Source organism: Papaver somniferum, chromosome 4 (genome assembly GCF_003573695.1).
Source record: "Papaver somniferum cultivar HN1 chromosome 4, ASM357369v1, whole genome shotgun sequence".
Classification (NCBI taxonomy): domain Eukaryota; kingdom Viridiplantae; phylum Streptophyta; class Magnoliopsida; order Ranunculales; family Papaveraceae; genus Papaver; species Papaver somniferum.
Window position 1 is genome coordinate 9,163,830 of NC_039361.1, and position 7,745 is coordinate 9,171,574.

At 39.6% G+C, this 7,745-nt stretch overlaps 1 non-coding gene across 1 annotated transcript; it reads left to right on the forward strand.

The window, feature by feature from the left end:
* Positions 1–4,001: 4,001 nt before the first annotated feature.
* Positions 4,002–4,109, forward strand: LOC113276969. The gene has a single exon (XR_003324751.1). It is a non-coding gene; the product is annotated as a U6 spliceosomal RNA (small nuclear RNA).
* The last annotated feature ends 3,636 nt before the right edge of the window (positions 4,110–7,745 follow it).

Sequence of the window (7,745 nt, forward strand, 5' to 3'; positions counted from 1 at the left end):
TTCAATGATTTTTATCATTTTCGTTTTCTTGTTTCAATTAAAAGAAGAACTTCTCTGTAAAGAACTAAAAATTTGAACAATGATTTTCTTGTTTCAGTAATTTTTTCCTTCACCACCACGGTATATCACTCCAAGCTGATTTCTAGCGTCAAAATGTAGTTGCAGGAAATCCAACAACCACACCCTTAATGAAATCTTAATATACACTCAAGTAATTGATAAGCACGTAAGTACTACATTTTATACCCATATTTATACTAGTTAGGACTCGACATCTTGGCTAATGATACCATTTTAGTGCTTTTGTAGAAAGTACAAGTGAATTCTGATCACCCGGAAAATAAACGGCTAAAGTTAGAGATTAAAAAGCGTTTGTGACAAAAGCCACCTGCTCGGCTACATCAGTTCACAAGCATTTGCGTCAACTCCCCTTGGGCCTTGCTAATAATGAGACGTGGCCACTTACTCAATGCCAGGGACAACACACAAACTGAATTGTATTTGTTCATTCAAGCTGGCACGTGAAACTCCACTTGCACAGTACCTTGTTTCTTTATTAAACAGAAGAAGGAAAATTCAATTTCTTATTCAAGTTGATGAAGACGAGAGCTAAGTAGACTTGGGTGGCTGCCTTCTCATCGATTACATGGGTTAGTGGCAGGAAATCAGTGCAGGCAATCGCGGGTTTGGTTCTCCAGAACTGGTGGTGGCAGTCGGCTGAAATGATGTTGCCGTGAATATAGAGATATGGCCTGAAATGAACTTGATCGGGTAGGATGCATGATGTTTGGCTGCTGGCGTTGGTTATGGCAGCTGTAAGGTAGTGCTTCAGCCGTGCAGGGAGATGTTTACGAGATGATAGTCAGCCAAGCTTTCATGATCTATTGAGTTCTGTTGATTTGATGAGTACTGCGACAACAATGGATTTCGGAGATCGATTCTACATCGAGTAGTCTGTGTGTTGTCAAACGACAGTGTTAAATGAGCTGTGCAGGGTGGTGATTATTGCGACATTAGCTCTTGCAGATTTGCAAGCCGTTGAGGAAGAAAGGAAGTTGGCACTATGGCCGGAAGAGATGCTCAACTGGCTAGAGAACAACTCGTTGCAACTGGTGATGCAGATGGTAGAAGTTAGTTGCGTTCGATGCAGCTGGCGTTTGTTGCTGCGACTGGTTAATTCATGATCGAGAATTAGAGATGATTTGGAGGCAGTGATGGTCGTGTTGGCTGAGTCGATATCTGACAGAAATGGCAGTAGTAGTTGAGGTCATGGATCGATGGAGAGATCAGCGAGAAGAACAAGGATACAGCTGAAAGAAAGCTCGCATCTTCTCCCGCGAAACTGGGACTTGATGTTCTATAGCTCTCAGTTGCGAACCCAAGTGGAGAAGTAATGGAAACAGATAGATGGGGTCACGGAGTCTTGGAAATTCGTTGATGGAGCTGACTGTAACCGAAGAAAGGTGTCGATGCTCTGGCCGAGACTTAGCCTGACAGAATGGAGAACGTAACTGGTTCCAGCTACAAGGTAGCAAACACTTAAGATGTCGGTGTTGTCTCGAGTGGTATGTACAGAGAGGAATGTGAGCATATGGAGCTCAGCGATGAGACGAGTTTCTGGTGATGGCCAGAGTTGAAAGAATGGAGTCGGGATGTACTTCAGAGTGTTGTTGTTATAAGCAAGAAGGAGAAATTTCTCAAGTCCATGGTGCAGGCAGTGGTGACCAGATGGAAAGAAGCATGTTTAAGCTGTGAGCCGGTGGATGCCAAGACTTAGTCGAAACAGGAAGAAAAAGGTCTGTGGCAATAAAGTAAAGGCAGGAGAACAAATGGGCATTGCCAAGTCAGTGGGCTAACGGTGGCTGTAGAGAGAGCTCGGACACGAAAGCAATGAGTCAAACTGGCGCTGGTTATAGAATGATTGATCAAGATGCCTGATGTTGGTGCTATAAGCTGAGACCGAGATGGAGATGAAGAACAACAAACGGTGGGTGGAATGAGAGAATTAAGGTAACTGAGAATTGAAAGTGACCGGCAATGGACCTTAGCTAGTCAGGGAATACTCTGGTGCTGTAATACCAGTCGGCAATGGTTCGAATACAACTAATACAGCAAGTGGAACAACTGAACTCAGTGAACAGTGAATGCGAAACAGCTGGAATTGGCAGAAGCCAGACATGGTGCTGTGGATTAATGGAAGGTGGATATTGGCTCGAGTCTGCTGCTTTTGGTTCGAGATGTAAAAGCTACAAAGTCCGGAAGGAGCTGAAGATGGAAATGGCAAGGAATGGTGACGAGATGCCTGGAATTGCTAACACTTGCGGAAATATTGAACCTGGAAGACGGGTGATTCTTGGCCTGAATGCAGTCGATCGACAAGTGTTGCTGTCGAGATTTGCATGTGATGACTGATTGGGTTCAACGATTGCTGCTCATTGGCAGTGGAGTCAGGGACGGTGATGAGAGTTAGCTCGGGTTAAAGGGATCTCAGTGAGGGAATTTGTCTTTGATCAAAGTTCAGGGTTTGGAGAAATGGTGACGAAGCAGGTTTGAAAAGAAAGTGGAGTCGATATTCATTGCAGCGACTTTGTGTTCATGCATGAAGTTGAGGTCTGTATGTTAGCTGAGTTGGATCTGCTACGAGAAGGAATGATTGGTGCTGGGTCAGGTTTGGAAAGCAGTTTTGGTTATAAGGTGGCTCGTGGTTGGACTGGGCCTCGGAAACTCGCTGGGTCAGGTCTTAATGAGACTCCTTCGCAGCACCTATATATTTCAATTGAGAAGAACAAAGAGGGGAGGAAGCCGGAGGCTGGTGACAGAGGCTGGAGGAGGTTGCGGCAACAAGCCAAAACCAGGAAGGAGGCGCGACGGAGAGCCGTGAACAGGAGCTAGGGTTTGAGAAGTTTCATTGCCCATTTTTTTCAATTATTTTGGTTTAGCTAATTTTGATTTCAATTTGTTTATGGTTTTTGGAGAAAACCATGGCTAGCTAATCCATATTAGGGTTTAGATAGAAGACAATTTAGTTTTATAAACTCTACGATGATATTTCTAATAATGATTCATTGATTAGTGATTTCTCTTCATATAGCTTGGTGTTTTATCGTTCATGTGATTTTCTAGATTATTTATCCTTTTGAATTGATATTTCGTGCTTCGATTAAATCCCTAGACGAGTTATGCAAGGATAGATAGGTAATGCTTTAGGATCGCTACATACGAAGCGAAGGAAGTTACAACGGAGAAACTATACTTTAGAATTTAATATAACATCTTCCGGGACATGAGATTGATTTCGAATTTTGTCTTGAGTGATAAATAGAGATTAGTAGAGTTTTATATGATTGAATTGGTGGAAATCGAAAACCCTAACAACCCTTTCTCATTTTTGTTACGTCTTTGTTATCTATTATTTCATTTTGTCCGAATTTCTGAAAACTCTCAAAAACATCATATTACGATTACTTAGTTTTTGGTATTAGTTGGTAGAATATTTCACACTCCTCGTGGGAACGACCTGTACTTGCCATTGTTCTACTAGTTAAACATTGTGCACTTGCAGTATTTTATTGGGGGTTTCAGAGCCTATCAGTAATCATCTTAAAATTCATACATTCATTCATAGATTCTCCGATATGGTTACAAGATTTGAGATGAACTCTAACTTGGAGAGCAAACAATTTTTCTCTCTCCTAAATTCCCAAGTCTAAGCTCTCAAAAAGATCTCTCTCTTTACATGGTCGCTCGATCCCCTTATATAGGGATTTTTCATAGTGGATGACAGCTAATAAAGCCCTTATTTTCGGATCTTGCATGCGTCATTAACGCACGCTTACTCTGACTCTTCTCGCACGTACTCTGTAACTTCGCACGATCATCACACTTTACCCGTGACTCCTCTGACGTCATCTTAAATATACTGTACGCGATAACCTTCGCTTGTTTACAAAACCATTAATTCGCACTCATAACAAACGTCGGTATTTAGTATCTTCAAGCTTGTCCCTTTAGGGGACACTCAATAAAATTGAAACAAAACAATATAGAGAAGATTAGCATGATCCTTGCACAAAGTACTCAAAAAAAAAAAAAAGTTGGCTTCAGATCATCTAAAAATTGGTCTAAAATCAGCTTTGGATTAGTTAATCGCCCAAATTCAAAATAAGTTTGGAACCCGAAATCACCACGATCATCTAGCGAGTAGTGCTTAATCACTTAGAAATCGGCCTTGGAGACCTTGTTAAACTATTCTGCTCGCCAAGTATTCTATTTACACCTAAATCATCTGGACCATCTCGAGTTTTTTATTTCTTTTTCTTTTGTCTATTCATTTGTCGTCTATATAATTTTTTTTTGGCTTCTCCTTCGGTCCGCATTCGCCACTTTAGTCAAATGCTCTTCCAAAATTTCCACGTGACGTTTTATATCACCTAGATAATGAGCAATGGGATGCGCATCTTCAGACAGCTGAACCATTTTTGCATACGTCCTTGTTATTACCTTCTCCAACAGCATGTACTTGTCTATTCTGGCCTGAATAGGCTGATCATTGAGATATTGATCACCGTCATCACTATCTCGGTACTCGGACATATCAACTCCTAGCATTTGGAGATAAGAAAGTGTATCATTTTTTGCTCCTTCGAGACCCTCTAGGCGTTCCTCATCATTTTTATAGTAACCATCATCATTATCATCATTACATTCTAATTTTTGCATCATCCAGTTCTTAATATCCTCCGGAAGGGCGGCGGCATCTGGAGATTTTAGAAATACTGACATTGAAATTTTTACCTGCAGTAGTTGTTTTTTCGCTCTAAAATTCTCATACGAAGCTTTAGAATAAGTTTGCCGATATTCATGTTCGAGATGGAGCAGTATAGGCTCAAAACTTTTAAGGATTTTCAAGTCGTCAAGTGCATCGTCATGGCCAGTAGATGGATAGAGTTGTGAGATTATATTGGCGCATGTACCCTTGTGGAAGCTTAGTAGGGTGTTTACCTTTTCATCCTCGGAAAATTCTCGTACGATTCCTGTTAGGATCAGAATATTTATAGTCTTTCCGGGAATGGCGAACGTCTTCATTGATCTCCATAAGATCGGAAAACATCCTGATAGATCTCCGGTTGAACTTTTCGTTTGATATCAACCTCTTAGCTTTCGGGTTCATCTTTGGTGTATTCAGGATTGATATCGTTTTCTTCGAGCATCTCCACCAGAGAGTGAATTTTTTTATTTTTTAGTGATACAAGGGATTTTACATCACCGTTTGGCATAAATCCATCTCCAATAGTAGGGTGCTACAAATTAGGAGGGACCAATTAATAAATATGAAGGTGTTCAAGAAAATGTTATCTACACTTCCGGCTCCACCTCCACCTCCACGTCATATTTTTCACTATTTTTTTTAGATATGAGATCCTATATTTACTCTATGTGTAGAATTTTTTGCACCTTCTCTTGAGGATGCTCTTAGGTGTCGAAACGGTTTTTCTCTCAAACAGATGAAAAAGAGAAAAGAGATATTGAATTCACCTACATCCTGCATCGAGCACGGCATATATATTTATATATATAGATAGGTGGACAGAAAACTCGTTTCCGGATACAACTCAAAGATCTTTTCCGAATACAACTCCAAGATCTTTGCTTTAATATAACAACAAAACTTTTTTTTTCCTTTTTCTATAAAGAGGTTTTCCTAGTATCATTGCTTGAAAAGTACCATAAGCTCCATAATTGGAATTACGGTACACTGTTACATTTTCATTCCAAATTTGAATGCTCAAGTAAATTAGCATAGCTCTTAAATTATTGTCTAACCAATTATGAGTGGTAGCGTATTTGTTATGAAAAACCGAAAATCTAGATGCTTAAATCATTTGGGATCTCCTAACTGATTTATATCTTTGGTCAAAAAAGTTTATATGGAACTTTGTGTTGTTTCCAAAATTTTCACTAATCCGCCATTTTCGGTTTCTGGCCTCAACATACATTCCTACTAGCAGCAGCAGAGTGGGTTCAGAGGTGCTTCTGAAAGAGATAACATGACCACTCAATTCTGTCGCCCATTAAAAAGCTGCATCATTTCCAGCTTTCTCTAGTTTTTCTATGGTGCTACAATCTACATGCAAACCTCTAGCTTCTCTGATTATTCCTGTGAAGTCACACATTGTTAAACCAATTCCTGTGGAGTTAATCAAAGTAAAATAGATATTTGGTTTCATTGTTAAATTTGGTGCAGAGAAGTATTTTGAATAATCTTCCATTGATTGAAAAGTAATCTGAAGTGTCTCATCAATGTGTGGATCATAGTACAATTGTTACAATATGTTATATCCTGCTCTCTTAACATTATGTTGCATTATGTACATTATGGGACTCCTAGGTCGTAGCAGAGAGAGAGCCTATTAATAGATTCGAATCTCTTGTCGTTCTCCAATCTCCGTGACGAAAGATAAATTATTTATATGTCATGTATGTGCCAAGAAGATATAATAGAGTATTATTTGAGTTAACTTGCTATTTGATATTTGGGTTATATCCACGTGAGTCTGTGACCCCTTGATATCCAATTACTAAAGAGTGCAATTCTTCTAAAAAAGGAATCGTACACACCAAACGTTACGTTCTCAACATGGAGATTAGGAAAGGCAAAAATAGGGCTCCTGTTTTGTAAAAACTTCGATGACAAATGGAAGTCAACCAAGAGTTATCGGTGCATCAAAGTTAAATCCACCAAAAATCCAAGTACCAAATGATAAATGGATCCTTTTATTGATAGAATTTTTTTAAATACTTTCATTTGATGGGATCTTTTTTCTTTAAAATGGTGTCCAAATTTGTTGCGTGGCCTCTTGTAATCACCGTTAACAAGTACTTCAGTTAGGACGTTACATTGCACAAGCATTTTCAATAAATGTAAATTTGTGATGCTGAAATCCCACACTTTCTTGGCTAAATTCTACAAGGTTGATATAGATCAGAATGTTAGGTGAAAAGCCTAGTTTGATAACTCTAATGCTTATTAGCTAAGCATTATATATATGGTAGTATGTGTCGCTTAGCTATAGCTTAGTTATAGCGAAGGACATGTATTATGGGGTATCGCTTGGCTTTGTTGTGCCGAATTCGCTCAATTCTATATTGCTTCGGGGAGGAACCACAACCCGTCCTGCAGGGATTAGCAGGGGTAGGGCCATTGGCGGGTTGGGATCCCGCCCTGCATGTCTAAGTCGGTATAACCCTCCATCGTGTAAAATATATAACCCGTTTGTGAAGAACCTAAGACACCTCCAATAGGTGGTCCATCGAGTAAAATATATAGGGAACTGCATGTTTTTAGCTGTTCCCGTCTCTTGTATGGTACGTCTGTTGTATGGGGTTGTGCAACATTATGGAGTGAAAGAACCATGGACTAAACAAATTCACCAATCCGCAAGAGACAATTGCTCGGTACCATTTTTGAAGCCAATATGGTTCCTTAGAAACGTATTATCAACAGGATTCCTATAAAATAAATCAATTTTTACCACCGGATCACTGGCTTGGTAATCTCTGTGGATTTTGGTTACTCAGTGTAGCATAAATTCTATGTTTCTAGCAGTTGTGTTTGCTTGTTTATTAGAGTTAGGTTGGTGGCATTTTTAGGTAGGCTTTTTGAGAGTTAATTAGGTAAAACATGCACTCAGTACTGTTCTCAACGTACTATATGTAGCTATTCGGAAGTTTATCTTCAAAACAAA